The sequence below is a fragment of the Pseudopodoces humilis genome, chromosome 2 (assembly GCF_049639895.1).
Source record: "Pseudopodoces humilis isolate 2021_Gansu_Grassland_sample_001 chromosome 2, ASM4963989v1, whole genome shotgun sequence".
In the NCBI taxonomy this organism is placed as follows: Eukaryota; Metazoa; Chordata; class Aves; order Passeriformes; family Paridae; genus Pseudopodoces; species Pseudopodoces humilis.
The window spans coordinates 23376149-23389781 of record NC_142201.1 but is presented as its reverse complement, the minus strand read 5'-3'; the positions used below and the strand labels follow the sequence as shown (position 1 = coordinate 23389781).

The 13633-nt window shown below is 39.3% G+C and overlaps 1 long non-coding RNA gene across 2 annotated transcripts; it reads left to right on the top strand.

Annotated features, from left to right (window-relative positions):
* The first annotated feature begins 4943 nt into the window (after positions 1–4943).
* LOC148184805 (uncharacterized) lies at positions 4944–9897 on the top strand. 2 transcript variants are annotated; one of them, XR_015771934.1, is made up of 4 exons: positions 4944–5015; positions 5236–5424; positions 5623–5797; positions 6809–9897. It is a non-coding gene; the product is annotated as an uncharacterized LOC148184805 (long non-coding RNA). The 2 variants fall into 2 exon arrangements; XR_015771933.1 differs by lacking the exon at positions 5236–5424 and having other exon boundaries at positions 4946–5015.
* The last annotated feature ends 3736 nt before the right edge of the window (positions 9898–13633 follow it).

Sequence of the window (13633 nt, the reverse complement as noted above, 5' to 3'; positions counted from 1 at the left end):
TTACTGTCCATCCATGCTTTACCTGTTTTTCTGTGTGAGAGAATTATACTTCCAGGAGTGGGGAATTAGAAACATGTAAATTTACCTTTTTGGATGAAGATGTGGGTATTAATTTTCTCAGATTCCAAAACTCAGGGATTAATTTTGTCTCTTGAGCAAAAAGATGTGATTCTCTTTTCATAAGCTGTTCATAAGAATTTTTGGCTTTGATAATCAAATCCATGCTTAACTACCCTGACAGTTTGCCTGGAATTCCTCAGTCTGCCAAAAAAATGTCAAATAGCATTGAGTGGTGAGGGGCTCTGAGATCCATCAGCTCATTCCTCTTCTGAACCTGAAGGCAATACTGAGAGAATTGACTCTTCATTTTGTATTGTTTGCTCTGTAATGGCATCTATGGTGCTCTGAAAATAGAACTTTTGCCTTCAGTAGATAGAAAGGGAGCCATAAGTCTGCTTCTGCAGATTATTACTCTGATCTAGAATCTTGAGATGTTTTAGCAAGCACAGGTTGTTTTTTACCTTTCAGCACAGGTATCTGAGCTGGTGTTCATGTGAATGTTTATTTGAATTGTATTTCACCTGGCACAGTTACTGCTATTCATCTAAAGGTTCTTTTCATCTTTTGTGAACCAAATGGACATTTAGTACAAATACCAAAGATAATATCAGATACACAGCTGACATGAATCACTCTATGGAGCTGCTCAATTGCTTCTGTCAAAGTTCAGGTCTTAAACTTGTCGGCAGCTTCCTTCTGCTCTATGTTAATCACTATATAAAATAACCTATTTCCTGCTGCTGTTCCACAGAGGATCATGCAACAAACATAATCCCCTCTGAAGCAACTAATCACAAAATCTTCTTCACCATGGTGTGGAGTCTTCATTTGTTGGTGTTTAGATGTCAAAATGGCACAGAGATTTTTTGACTGATGGGCTCTTCTGTATGCTGAGAAAGAGTTTAGATAAGCCTTCTAGCCTGGTTACATTTATCAAGGAGTTTCTGTTAACAAAGGCTTCTGAAAGTAGAATGTAGTAGAAGGAACCACTGTAAAAAATATTCCTTTTTGTGGGTAAATGCAAGCTTGTGGTCATTCTCTGATACTACTTTAAGGCAAAGTATATTTTTTTTTCACCCATAAAGAGCTTAGGTCAGTGTTATCTCATAGGAGTGCCTATGTATAGCTTTGAATCCTTCTCATGCATAAACAGATATGTGCATAGAGTATGAGGGGCAAAAGCAGAGTTCCAACTTGTCCTGCAAATTCTCTCTGTCCATGCCTGGGGAAGAAAAAGGACCCCTCAAAGATACTCCTTCTCTCAGCTGCTTCCTAATCAGGCAAACCAGCCATAAACACTTTAATTATAATTAGTTTTCAGTTAATAAGGTTTTGCTTTCTCCAAATTGTTCAGAGTATCTCTAGAAAAAAACTTAATAGACAAGCAGGTTTTTATTTTAATTTAGTGTTTGCTATTAGTAACCAGAGCTTCACATCCAATTGCTCTATCTTTCCTTTAAGTGACACTTGTAAGATTCATATTTAAACATTGCTCACACAAGTCACAAGCACACTGTAATGATAGCTCTTTATCTCAAAATTATACCTTAGGACCTTCAGTGGTTGTCAGTGAAGTTTAAAGATACGTATAAACTGGAAAGAAGGATCAAAGACACTTGATAGTTGTAAGTAGTTATAATTAAAGTAGTTATAATTAATGCTATAACTACAGCATTCAGGACATATTGGGTCTGGATATGTGTCCTTTCTTTAGCTTCTGAAGAACTCTGTATTGCTCTGATTTCCTTCATGAGTAGCTGCAACTTTTTGATGCTGTTTCATTGATAGCAGTAGCTGCACCACAGAAATACATTCAAGGGGTCCACAGTGACTCCTTCACAATACTGAGGAGATGAGCAGCTCATGACAAATATTGCTCCTCCTCTGAAGAGCCAGAAGGTCACTTCTAGTAGAGTCAAAATATTTAATAGAAATAGATCATCTTCATACCAGCTCCTACCACAGAGACCCTAGGTGCTTTATATTAGAGGTTTGATCTTCATAAGGGGGCTTTTTGGACACTGTAAGAAGTATTGCTCTTACTGCTTTCACTTTCCAATGATAATTTCAGCTATTTGGTGTCACAGAGCTGAAAGGGTCTTATTTTAGGTCCAACTGCAATCTGCTTGGTGCTGTGGCTGATGTGGTGATGGTACTTCATACTCTCTCCTTGAATGTTCCAGCTACACTGATGTTGACTGGAGTTCTGTCCATATTCTGAGCATATTCTTTGCTCCAGCTTGATGAGCTAACTGTATCCAGGATCCTAGAAGAGCAATTAATGTAAAAAATTAATGTAAATTAATGTAATAATTATCTTCATCCCAGCTGGACTCAAAACTGGGTGAAAAGAATGATATATCTACTCTTTACTAAGGACTGTGGACTTGCTCTGAGTGTGCATTGTTATTTTGTGGACAAAAGTGCCCACAGATTTTCAACAACAACAAGAGATGGTCCTAGGGGCACTAGCCACTTGAGGGTGTTTGCAACAGGTAATTGTATGTTGAACAAAGCACAAGAATTTGCTGCTTCCCTTTAATTGCTTATGTCTCTTCTTTATTCACCTCCAAATCATGGCAGCAGGTCAAAAGAGGCATAAGTTCTCAGGGTTTTGTGTGAAGAGTGCTCTGCTACTTGAATGTTTCTTTTCTTTTGTTTTGTCCTTTATTTTCTCCATCAAACCAGCTTGGGGAAGATTACCATTTCAGTCTTTTCTGCTCTGCCCTTGTGAGTGTTCTGAGCTCTCCTTTCCTCTTGATAGAGGGGGAACTGTTGAAGTGTGGTAATGTTTATAAGGAAGACATAAATGGAGGTTTTACTTCCTCCATTTATGTCAGTGGCTATGATCTAGAAGATTTATGTATGTTTCCTGGGAATATAAAGTAAGTCTACTAAATGGAAGTAAATTTTTTGATACCTCGGACTGTGCTTTTCAGGCTTAATTACATATATTTATTTGAGATGTCTGTTACTGTGTGCTCTAGGAGTCCACATAATTCTTTCACAGTCTGTCACCTCTGTGTGATCTGCCTAAGTTCTGCCAGGAATGTTGACCTTGTGCTCTCTTTGTGCATCTGTGTCTGCCTAGGTCCATGATGACCCTTTGCTTTCACATGAAGAGAAATAGAGTGATAAAGACATGTATGACATTTTCATCCTACTTAAAAATGTCCACAAACAATAATAATTATTTATTTATTCAATAAGTAAACTATAAGCATTTTTTTCTTAAGATGGAGCAAGGCATACTAAGGCTAGAAAACTGCATGGTGTGTTCCATGGCCATATTTTTTGAACAGCATTGCTTTTGGATTTCTTTCTAATTATTAAGATGTTAGGAATAGCAAATCCCAAAGGTCTCTTTCTACAGTCATGGAAGCAATGCTTTTCTCTCTCCCTTTCCTTCCCTACATAATTACAACGAACTGATCATGGATCTATTAATGTATTTGCATCTTGATTGAATATGTTGAATGCTTGTTTCACGTTTACTGAGTAGTCTAGTCACTGTAAATTCAACTAAGCCAGAAACAAATGAACTAATATGTCTATCTAGAAAACAAACCCACAAGTCCAAATGAACACTCCAAGCACTATCCTTGACAACTGGCTGAATATTCAGATGTTTAATTCAGTCCCTTTCTACTTGCTTGTGGTAGGAACACCAGGAACAGAGTACCTTCTGCTTTATGGATTCCTATCCAGCACCAAATATGCTTCTCTGCTTTAGACAAAACCATGTCTGAGCATCTTGTCAGCCCATTAATTCTTAATACAACCTTCATTGGATGGCAAAATGAGATTTCTGAACACTCTCTGGAAATGATTTTACAAAAAAATCTAGCCCAAAGTATCAAAATGGTTAATATCTTTATAGCTAGAGCTCTCAGAGGAAACTTATATCTGAACAGAAAACCTTATGTTTTCACATATCTTGCTATAACAATAATATTAGGAGGAAAAAAACATTTGCTGCATCCTTTCCATACATTTTTAGAAATTATGAAAAAACAAAGTACCCTTGGGGTTATCCAGTAGAAAGAGTGGAAGCTATGGGGACTGTTTTCAATAGTGTGTCTGCACTACTTTAAAAATGTCTAACTAAGCCTCAGAACAGCTTGATCAGGTAGTGGAATCCATTTATTACAGGCTCAAAGACAGAGGAGTCCAGGTTCCTGCAGGAAAGGAATGGTTTGGCACAGTGTGCTGCAGTTCCATTGTTCCAGGTGCCCAGAGAGCTCCCTGGGGAGGGAGCCACACAGCATGGCCCTGTGGCTGCATGGCAGGGCTGTGGCTATGGCTGAGTGCAGGAGGCACTGCACTTCCTCCAGCACAGCTTTGGCATGGCTAAAGCCTCAGATACCACACTAATGTACACTTCTGCTGCTTCAGGACCCAACCCAAACTGGTGTGAAGAGTATCTGAGACATCCAGTCCTGCTGGAGCAGAACCGGCTCCATTTGTGGCACAGCCAGCCTGAGCAGGTACCTCACTTGTGTGGCTGCTCTTGGAGGCAAGTCAAGGCTCACAACCTACATTCAACTGTATACTGTCAGCCCAGATGTTACTTGGGGACTGGATGTAGCATTTTGTCCCCCTGCTTTTCTCTTATTTTTCTATGAGGTTTTAATTTTAAATTAGTGAGAGAAAAAAATTCAGACAGTATGGGTAAAGCAGTGCCTCCTATTTATAGCCTGTGCTTGGAGATCACTTTTCACCTCTGTTTTGAAGAAGTCAGCCTTTCCCTGTTTCCTTCTAGAACTCAGGTGTACCAAATGATGGACAATTGCATCTGGAGGGGAGGTCCCTGGCTGACCATTAAGGCATTCACCACACAGGCTATATTGGGGAAGTTCTCCACAGAAAACCTCTTAGGTAAGAATTTTCAGAGACACCAGAAGCATGTGAAATATGTGTAGTTGTGTATTGAAAAGAAACTTTACCTTGTTAAGGTAATCTTAAATCATTAAGATATTTCCTAGAGTAATTACTTGTGCATATTCTGCTAAACATTAGGAAAAATTATTTTCACTTTGTCCTGGTTTCCTTTTCTGTTTTTCTTTTACTTTCCATCCTCCCTCACTGCTTTTTTTTTTTTTATTTTTTTTTTAATTATTTTTTTTATTTTTTTAGTGCACTAAAATAGCTCACACATTGTTTTGGAACTTGTAGTACTTTTATGCAGCAACTTGATTTTAAAAAGGGAAGCTTGACTGGCTCAGCCTTCGAGGAGCTGGAAAATAAGGACTTTTGCAGTACAGCATGCAAAAAAGATCCAGACCCAACCTCGTAAAGAAAAACATCTAAACATTTATGTGATTACCAGGAACAGCACCCATGTGCTTCTGGACCCATTCCAAGGTATTAATAGCAGTAGTGGCAGGGCTGTACATTATATTGTTATTTCCTCCTTGGAGAGAACAGAATGTTAGACTGTGAGAATATGACATGGAAACTATGTGAGTTGGCTGCCCTCTTCTACTTTATTTACTCCTTCTTAGATCCTTCTGACTTTGGGGCTTTTGCAGTCACTTTAAAAGGGATTCACTTTTTGCCCAGGAAGAAGATTACTGGAATTGCTCCTCTGGATCAGATGATGGATATTAACCCTGGTTTCTGTCTCTATCTGTTGGAAACAGAACAGACCTGAGTAGTCAATAATGTGTCAGATAAAGGCAAGATCTAAAATTAACTTCCCTCTTGAACTACAACAGTGATCAATACATGTCAATAGGTAAAGTATCTATAAGCTTCATCTTATTTTTACAGAAATCAACGTTACACCTTCTGATAAATGCCTTTCATTTTTATTTGTCTCACTGAGCTATTCAATGACATTTTTTCTTCCATGAGATTGATCTAGGACTCAGCTAAGAGCAGGCCAAATACTGCAAAGAGGCAGGCCTAAGAAGCTAGGCAGAAAATAGTAATTTTGTTTTTTATTATTGTTAGCGCAAGGACTGTACACTTTCTGAAAAATCTGCCATTCTGCTGCTAAATGGAAACCCAAATGTCTCTTGACTTGCCTTAATCTGGGTGGGGTCTAGCTACATTTTCCAAAATTAGGTTTTTAAATTTGTGATTTTCCCAGCACCCCAATCAGGAGGTAATGCTCCTGCAAGTTGCAGCTTCCTCTTTTCTACACCTTTGCTTTCCCATATTTTCCTGCCCTTTGCACCGTGCTGGCTCTGGTACCAAACCAACCATCTGCATGGTGTCTTGGAAAGGCAGATCAGGGAATTGATCCAGCTTGAAACTAGCTGTTATAAGAGCTCAGGACTGTTTCCTTCTGCTTTTCACTACTCAGCCATAGCAGTTTGCACTGGTTGGGTGCATAGATGAAGGCTAGGAGGATGAGGGAAGGGAGGAAGATAGAACTGCATTTACCTGCAGCACTATTGCTTTATGCTGTTTAAAGTAATTTGTAAGTATGGGCTTGGACATTGTCAAGACTGCATTTATTGGCAGAATTTTTTTTTGGAGAAGAAGGATTTTACGCCCCTAGCCCCTCCAGGTTTAGGTAAAACATCCAAGTATCTCAGGGCAGAGAAGTTTAGGATGTGTAAGCTCTCTGTGAATGGCAGCCAGTGTAAGTTTAGACGATGTGTTAAAGCTAAAGTAAAATTACTTCAAACTAGAGGCAATGAGAAAGGGTTAAAGGACATTGACAAATTGTAGAGGTATAGTAATAGCTGATAAATTTATTTCTACCCCAAACTAAAGGATTGCTTCTCTCGTTCTCCAGATTACAAGAGGAATCTGAAGATTAAGACAATAGTATCTGTTGAATGTTGAAATAACATTGCATTTCAGGGGACATGCACTCAGTAATCCACAGACTATATTTCAGTTTTCCATGCAATGTTACCTGTGACAACACAGTAACACTTTGAAGGGCAGATGCTGTCTCACCATAAATTAGCAATGAGGTGGCAGGAAAGATGCAAACTTTTGATTTTCATTTCTCTCTGATATAGAAAGGGAGGAATCAGCAGCTCCTATTCTCTGAATACTGTGTGGCTTGTTCACCATGGGACAGATGGTACAAGATAAGTCAACCCACACCATTTAACAGAAGTTGTTTCCCATGGACAGATTTTGCTATGGATAGAACCAAATTGTATAGCCCACCAGCAGAACATCAAAGGCACCAAATTTCATGCAGTTGTGCTTACACAGCTTATTGGAGGCAGTGTTTGGCATAACATAACCTCTCACCTGTCATCACCTTTGTAGATTTAAAAGCCTAGAAAAAATTGTCTATGTTAGTCTAACTGGCTCTAAAAACTTCTATATTTTGATTGAGAAAGTGAAGATGCTAGTTTTTTTTTTTCACAGCAGAAAGTACTACGAATGCAAAATTTTGCTTTCTGAAAGCAATCAATATTTTCATATTAGTGTTTCATTTCCTCGTGGGGTGAAATCACCTTGAGAGTCCTGCTCATTATTTATGTGCTAAAACAGTGCTTCTATGTTCCCATTAAGATTGTCCTGTTAGAAACACATTACTGGTCTGCTTGAATGAAAAAAAGCTTGAAGGCAGTTGGATCTGAACTCTCTGATGCAGCTTCTCTTTGGGATCTTGCTTCAGGTTTCTTTGCAAAAGCTGGTCCAAGACCAGAAATTGAGTTCTGCGCTGCTGCTGAAGCAATTCAGGTGCCTGGTACTACAGGGCAGTTTTGAAAATAGCAACAGAGGTGCAGGTTTGACACTGTATGAGGTCTGTCTCAGTGTCAGGAACTATAGAGCTGATATGCAGACCCTTGCCAATGCAGCAGAGAAAGGACTCCCTGGCTCTGACACTTTCCAAAATTTGCTGATGAAGGTGCCCATTGAGAGGATCAACCTCAAAAAGCCAGACTTTCTTGGCAGATATTAAAGGAGCTTAATTGCCTCGTAAACCAAACATCCTGTCATGAACATGATTTGTGAAATGATGATAGAAGATTTAGTCCTGTGCATGACATTGTGCAATGAGGCTTATTGCCTTTTTTACTTTCTGACACTGCTCACAGTGCCTGAAAGCAAGGAAAATAAGGTGGCGTATATATAAAGCCACTTAATGAAGTGTATGTATTTTCAGTTTGTTTTGGAGGCTTTTTATTTGTGTTTTAAGTGAAGTAATGTACTCAAAATACATTTTAAATATCTAATTGTCATGGTACCTCCCAAGATTTTGCTGTGTTACCTTCCAGCAAATAAAGACAAAGTGTCCTTGCACAGTGACCTCATCAGAAAGTTACTTTTGGAATAGCAGCTGCAGCAAGTGTTAATCTAGAGAATTGTCAAGGAAATAAGGGGGACTAGGTCACTTTCCTGGAGTGTCATTTAGGATTATAGTAAATATTCTAAGAATGTGCAGATCCCAGCATTCAGAAGCTGTCACAGGAGTATGAGGAATCAGGGTTTGCATAACAACAGGAGGGGATATCCTTGCTATGTTTCCTCTTGTTCTCTTGTTCCCGGTCCTCCCTGTGACTGGAATGTGAATTCTAAACCACTGAACACGGCAGCAAGCAAACCCACAGAAGGCAGCTGGCAGGTGGGCAGCAAGTGGTCAAGACAGCAGAACACCAGCGCATTTAGCACCCAACATAGCTCTTCAGATATTCCAGAGCACGCACAGTCTGTGCAGGACACCATGGCTCAGATGTCCAGACACATGAGGAATGAGCATGCAGCCTTCTATCTGCACATCACTCTGGTTTCTGAGTACTTAAAGATCCATTTAGTCAAGAGAAACATCAACTTACAAGATGTTTCTTTTTCTTACATGCAAAAAGAACATTCATTAAAGACTCTTCTGTGATGGTTTTGTGGCCAAAGTGACCTTCATCTGTACGGTTCATGCATGTGAATTCACCACATAACCTCGTTTGACCCTAGATGGTCTTTTTGAGGGAAAGGGGATACTGTCTGCCCAGTAACCATTCTGGTGCTCTGCAGGATTAATTATATTTATAAAATAAGATTAAATATTGTCTGTGATTACTTTTTTTTTCTTTTAATTAAGAAGACTTTAAAACCAGCTAGATGGGAAAAGCCAAAAAAAATGAAGAAAATAATATCTAAAAAGCCTGGGACATGCTAGAAAACCAGAAATCAAACAGGAACAATAATACAAAAATCAATAGGAAAAAGGTCATATACTGAATCCAATTAGCTTTGAATTGATTATAGAGAGGAAAACAAAACCAAGTTTTAATCCTCTCTCTAATATTTGATCTTGAGAACAGTGCACTTATTTAAAACATTCTCATAATCAGTTTCCTTTATACTGTGCTTTTTCCTCTGAGAATACACTTTATACCACATTTGTCATTTATGTCAGAACAAAATAAAAATAAAAACAAGAAGCTGGTATAATCAGTTTCAGTTTTGAGAACCAAAGTAACAAAAGCACAATCAAAGAACTGAAAGGATAATTAGTAACAATGAATACAGAAATGGCAGCTTAAAACCTCTTTCAGATTTCATATTCAGCAATATGTCAGAGCAGGGCTAAGGAAGCAGAGACAATGAGAAAAATGTTTCTTCTCAACAGAGTGGGGGATAAATTAAGACCAAAGCTAAGGGCCTGACCAATATTTTGGTTAAAATTCTTGAAGTTAGAGCCTAACACCAAGTAAGAAGCAGCATTTTTATTTATTCACCTAACCACAGCTTTGCTACTGAACTTTTCCAGGTGATCCAATTGCTCTGACTGCTGTAAAACTTTTACATAAAGAAAAAGATACGTATACAAATCTGGATTAGACAAGTGGGCAAAAAAGTAACAATAAGATAGTGTCCAGGCCTTTTTGGACTTTAAATTTCATAAGCAAGATAATTAAAAACAACTAATGACAGACAACAATTGACTAGAACAATGAAAGCATCTGTTCTACCTTTGACTTGTTATATTACTAGTCTTGAAGATTCATTAACTTTCCAGGCAAAATGAAGATGATGTTCAGTATTAAAATTAAGTATCAGAAAATGGGTAAATTTAGGATGTGTAGTGGTACAAATCTCAGTGATATTTAGCAAAGAGATGGCTCTGAGAATGCTGCTCTTTTTTTTCTTATCAGCTGTGAAGTATCTATTCACAAATTATTTCTATTAAGTTACTGGGCTGAGGTTAATCTCTTCTCACATCTAAAAGATAAAAGTTGCATATAATCTAAGGTAGTTGTCCAATTTAATTCTGTTTGGAACAGAAAACATTGGATGCCTAAGGCATGTATCCAAGAAGGTAAAATAAATTGTCCTTTAAATGTGTTTGTTTCTTAGCCAGTGTAAAAAGCTTGAAGTGTTCATGTCCCTGTTAGACAGTTAAACTTAAGTAAGAGGAATCACAGCTTGACATCCAAATCTACAAAGGCTACAAAGGTTGGTGTCACTGGTATTTCATTGAGAGAACTGGCTTCAAAATGCTACAGTTCATAAACTCAGCTTTGGACACTGTGATAAAACATGCAAATCCATGAGCATTTCTCTCAAGAGACATTCCTGAAATATCCTCTCAGGTTTATTTCTTTCTTTTTCTCCGTCCTCTCACTCAAATAAGGTTTCACCATGATAACATATGCATATAAAGGCAAAAACAAGCAATGAACCTGTGGAGTCACCAGGGAAGGTGTGAGGGAATCACCTTCATTATGAAAAAAAAATAGTAATTTTGGGCACCAGAAAGACATTCTTTCTTGTTAGAAGGCTGGAAGTACAGAAAAGGAAACTGGAGTTGTAGCAGTGTATAACATACTGGTGGTGTGTAACAGCAGGTCCTGCCCTACTCTGCACTGGTGTGGCCTTACCCTGAATATTGTGTGCAGTTTTGAGCTTGGGTCACTTGGTTTGTTCAGCCTGCAGGAGACAGAGGGGAGACCTCATTGTGGTCTTCTATAGCCTCATGAGGAAAGTGGAGGACAGGTACCAATCTCTTGACTCTCATGACCAGTGACAGGACTTGAGGAAATGGCATGACGTGGAGTTAGGGGAGGTTTAGGTTGGATTTCAGCAAAAGGTGTTTCACCCAGAGGGTGGCTGGGCACTGGAACAGACTCCCTGGGGAAATGGTCACAGCACCAAGCCTGACAGAGTTCAAGAAGTGCTTGGAAAATGCTTTCAGGCACAGGATGTTATACCTGGTGTTGTCCTATGAAAGGCCAGGAGTTGTATGGTCTTTGTATGCCTTCCAACTGGGCATATTCTATGATTCCATGATTCTATGACATACCAGTGAAGACCTGCAGAGAGTAGATCTTATTGTCCCTGACTCAGCACATGACTTGCTGACCTCCAACATCCTATTTTTTGCAACACTGTGAAAGATCTTCTTTGCATTTGAAAGAACTCTGAGCTTACATAGGACCCATATGACAAGGTCCAGCCATATTTTATAATTCTCTGTCAGTGCTGCAGAACAGAGACTGTCTTATTTCCATCTGCCAAGACTTGAGCAGGGCTGTGCATGAACTGAGGTGTTACTCAATGTATTTGGAAAACTTTAAACTGAAATATTGAAATGGAATTTAGCAAAATTTGAACAGCTGAGCAGGATCACAGCTTTAGCCTTGGGTGTCTGTGTGTTCTGTGCAAGTCCCAGTTTTGGTTAAGTCCCTTTGGCTCTGCCGAAGTTGTGGGATGTGAAAGTGCCTGCCAGCTTCTGCATCCCTGAAACTGAATCTAGTCACATACCATCTGCCTTTCCTCCTCAGGCTGTGGTCTTCAGCCAAAGCATATTAAGACATACAAGAAGACAGTGACAGCAAGCTTCAACAAATCCCCTAAATGAATGGGGGGTTTGGGACTGGGTGAAGTAGGGTAGCATCAAGGACATGCAGAGTAGAATAAGTGATCCTTCAGGCCATAAGAGTAGAGACAATATATTCATTGTTCCTGTGCAAGCCAGTAGTGGATATTGAAAGACTATTGAAGACTATTCTGCCCTTCAGCATAGGCATGATCTCTCTGAATCTGGCACAGGCAGCTGCCCAAAATTAAATATGAAAGTAAGTAAAGCTTCTGAGGAGAAAAAATGTTTTCTAATCAATTTCTATTAGATAGAAAGATGTTATGGATAAGTAGGTGGTAAGCTTTTCTGCCAGTGAATTAATACATCTATGTCATGACCATCAATTGTTGTCAGAAATGTGTGCATGGCCTGGAAGACTTTTTACAAATTGACAGTGACTGGTCATGCTGAAAGCAGGTGTATCTATTTGAATCTATTCTGACCTTTGGTTCATGGCATATGCTCATGTCATGTCACATTACCTCATCATATCACAAAAGCTAAATGTCATACAGTGTGGCATCTTAACCTAGGACAGCTCATCGGCCCCACTAGTGTCAGATTATGTATAATGTAACAAAAGCACAGTAAATACAATGTCCTGTATATTATTTTAGCAGTTATCAGTCACATAAGAAGTTGAAAATAATATTAATGTAAAAGGAAAAATACAGCACACTTTCATTGAAGACTCTTTGGGGCTTATTTACTGTTATTCTCATTAATCATTTTACTGTGTGTTAACAAATCTTTTGAACAATGCCTCTCAGTGCTCAGAACTGCAAGCCCTTGGAAATCTGCTGCTTAGGACCCCCTGAATTATTACCACGTTTAAGGTGAAAGTTGCACCTGGCTAATAAACCTGTCCTTGTCTTCTGCTTGTGGGATTGCCCTTCTTATCATGCTTGTACTTTTGTCAGCCTATGACTCAAAGCCTAGTAACTTAATCAAGCTTGTGTTTATAAGGCTTATGTCATCTGAGTAGGAAACAGCAATCCCTTGTGACTTAGGGGACCAGTCACATGGCTCCAAAAAGGACTTACTGTGGAGCTTGACTGCCAGGACATTATTTGTTTAGATGAATGGCTGACAAACAAGTGTGAGTGATCCACAGGTTTGGATAAATTATCATCAGCCTATGGGAAGCTCATAAACTGGGAAACAAGTCAGGTAAAGGAGACATTCATGTTACAGACTGGCTAAGTAATGTCTCCAGGTCTACACAGCCCATCAAATGCTAGTGTGTCATAAGGTTACATGTGGTCAAAGCAGTAAAGGTTTAATGCTCTAAGGACAGGTAGTTGCATGCAGCTGCAAAATGACACCTGGTGGCCTTTTGGGAGAGTGGCTGTCATGCTTTCTTGAGACAGAGCGCAGGGGTGGCCAGGTGCAGTTGCTCTCAGAGGACTTTTGCTTCTGGGGACTGATAAGTTGTGAAGATCTGAACATAGCAAGTTTGAAAGTAAATGCTTGTGACTGTTCACCTAGCTACCTGTGATACAGGCAAATTCCATTATAATACTCATGATCTTGTCAGGCTTCATGACACAGCTGCCTTCCTTTCTGTCCTCCTCCTCCCACTCCATGCTGGGCATGTAAGGAAGGAGGGAAGGAGCATACAGAATTGTGCATGAAACAGGAAGGAGGGAAGGAACATGCAGAATTGTGCATGAAACAGGAAGGAGGGAAGGAACATGCAGAATTGTGCATGAAACAGGAAGGAGGGAAGGAACATGCAGAATTGTGCCCTTCCTGCCAGGCTGAATGCTAGGATAGTTCCTTTTCTTTTTCCTT